This window comes from Rhea americana, unplaced genomic scaffold (genome assembly GCF_003343005.1).
Source record: "Rhea americana isolate MKP2758 unplaced genomic scaffold, rheAme1 scaffold_248, whole genome shotgun sequence".
NCBI lineage: Eukaryota > Metazoa > Chordata > Aves > Rheiformes > Rheidae > Rhea > Rhea americana.
In genome coordinates, this window is record NW_028186366.1 from 470,464 (window position 1) to 473,391 (window position 2,928).

The following is a 2,928-nucleotide window of genomic DNA, read 5'->3' on the forward strand; positions in this document are numbered from 1 at the left end:
CATGCTGACCCATAGCCATGGTCAGGCAGCTGGGCCTATGCCAGTGTGGCGCTACACCTGGGCTTTCAGTTGAAATCAGTGATGAGCTCCATACGTGTAGTGTGCATGTGTATAGTATATAAAAACCTCTTATCATGTCCCCCCCAGCATTGCTCACCATGGATCAATGATCAGCAGTGCCTTGGATTCCCCCGTGCCTTTATTGCCTTGGTTGGGAAATTGCTGGGGAACCCCCTCTTAGTGCAGAGGTAATGTAAATGCTCATTATCGACCATAGTGTGCCTTGTATTTGTGCACCTGCCTGGCCAGGGGTCCAGGCGGTGTACCCGCCTCACCCGTACAGTTGACATAGTTGGCAGGATACACAAACAATAATGCGAAAGGGGAGGGCGAGAGCCAAGGAGGGGCTGCTGGCCTGTGGCTGCCAGGATGGCCCCAGACTGAGTGGTGGGGGCTGGTAGCCRCATTGCTTACCACTCTGGCAGTCCCCGAGGGCTGGTCAGAGTTGGCACAGAGGGAAAATGTTACCCTAAACGTGGCTGAAATTGCTTTAAGGGCTACGGTCTTCCACACTGCTTCAGAAGCATCTCGGTAGCTAGTCAGACGATTAGGGTGGACACTGTTGACAGGTATTTGAGCCTTAGAGAGTGAGGTATCATTTTTGCAGTGAAGAATAAAAGATCTGGAGAAGGAGAATAGAGATTTTCATGACACAAAGGCAGTAGCACAGGAGTTGCTTATGACCCAAACTGAAAAGAGCCAGGACCGAACCCCTAGGGTAGAGCAGTTAGCTTTATGAGTGGCTAACAAATGCTGTGCGCGCTATGGTAAAGCCCCAGCTATGGCCCAGGAGAGCAATAACAACTGGACCCTCTTGGGACTCACAGGAGTGGGATGGTAATATTTGGAGTACTTCATCTGACTCTGAAGTTGAATTTGGATTAGAAGGAGAACTGGCTACTCCCCAGGTCCAACTTCTTGTGCAATTGAAGGGGGAGAGGCAAGTAGGTGGGAATACAGTAGAGCAATCTAGGGTGTATACCCCAAAGGAATTGCATGAATTTAAACTACTTTCCAACAGCAGCCCAAAGATTCTTTGTTAGCCTAATTAGTGAAAGTATGGGGTGCAGATGCCGGATCGCTTACTGTCTTAAGAGAGGAGCTGAATTTAATGAGCCCCTCATCAACAGATGCTCAAGTACAGTATTATCTTACCCAATGAATTTCTCTGCAGGATGAAGCAGGAAATGTTGTTGCAGCTCCAACATTATATCAATGGTTGAGTGCTTCTGTGGTAGGTATTTACTCATCTACAGGTGAATTTAGCTGCTACAGTGAGAGCATGGCATACTTTTGAGGAAGGGATCAACATGCTGAGGCAGCTAGGGGTAGCAACTGGGTTAGCAGATAGAGATGTACCAGATAGTGTGGAAATACAGCAGCAGATGAAAACCCCATTATTAAAGAGGGCTTCAAGTACCTTAAAGCACAGTAATGACCTGTAAACCCTAAGAAGGTACAGGGGCTGGACATTAGTGTGCAATTCTTAAGGATAGTCCGGAGGGGGCAGACAAAAGCTATCCCTGAGGAAGTGTGCAATACTATTCAACAGTACCCTGTTCCCACTACTGTAAAAAACTACAAGCTTTTTTGGATCTTTTGGGGTTCTGGTAGACCTTTATACTCCACTTAGCTTATTTAATGCAGTCACTACAATGTTTGACTAAAAAAAAGTAGCCAGTGACAATGAACTAAAGGACAACAGCAAGCCTTTGGCCTGTGTAAGGCAGCGGTGGTCTGACATTCTGAGCTATTCACTCTGTAGAGGGACAACATTTTGAGCTGGAGGCAACAGTTATGGGAGATACAATGTCCTGAGGGGTTATGGCAGCAATTTGCCCACGCCAGGCAAAAACCTATGTTTCTGGTCCTGCTCCCTGCAAGGGGTCACAGTGAATTACATGCCTTTGGCTGTGGTGTGGGCTTTGCAGGATGCCAAATAAGTTACAGGATGTGACCTGGTGACTGTACACATTCCCATCCCCTTCAGGCATGGGTGACTGATGATACAGTTGGGGCCCATGTGGGGGTGGCTCAAGCTGCAACTCAGTGGAAATGGCAACACTATTTACAAATCCAATTTAAGCAGGGGAGAAAGGACATGACCACCCTGCACGCAACTTTGATAGGGGAAGTATGTCTTGAGCGCATGCCTCTGTTGTCTGAGCTGGAGGTGTTGCCTCTGCCCCACTCCCCCAATAGAGCCATTGCCTGTCCATGAGGCCCCTTCTTTTGAGATGTTATCTCCTGAGTAACTTATGACTGCTGAAAAAAGAGTTATAAGCTTACATTTAAGACTTGACTGCCCTCCCCAGTGTGTATGGCTGTTTTCACTTTTAATAGCTGTTCAAATAGCCTCACTCTTACTGACCTCTTCTCAAGATTTATCTTTCCAGGTATTTGTATCCATGCCTGTGAATGTCTCACAGGGAGCACCAATACTGCAGGAATTCTGATCCACAATGCCAGAGTGCYTCAAGTTCAGCAAACACCCTCAATACGCCCTTTAGCCAGTGTGTGGATACTAACTCCTCAGAAGGAGAAATGGCCTGGCACCGTTTTAGCAGATAGTCCAGAAGCCATTGCTCTAGTTCTTCCTGATGACAATACCATGCTTTTCTATCTTCCCATCAGCAGGTTATCATACCAGCATCTGTAAGCTGCTGTTGGAATATTGCCTCTTGCTGACCATGACAGGTGCCATTGATCTACAAGACCATCCAGCTTCCCATGTAAATACATGAATTTGGCTTACACAAAGATCAGCTAACCTCTCTGCTTCCTGTATTTCAGGAGGATGATCAGTGAATGATGTCTTAACTATGTGTTACATATGTGTACAAACGCCACTTATGATATTGCAGAGTT

General features: G+C 46.8%; 1 pseudogene; it reads left to right on the forward strand.

The window, feature by feature from the left end:
- Positions 1–824: 824 nt before the first annotated feature.
- Positions 825–1,505, forward strand: LOC146594817 (uncharacterized; annotated as a pseudogene).
- Positions 1,506–2,928: the final 1,423 nt, after the last annotated feature.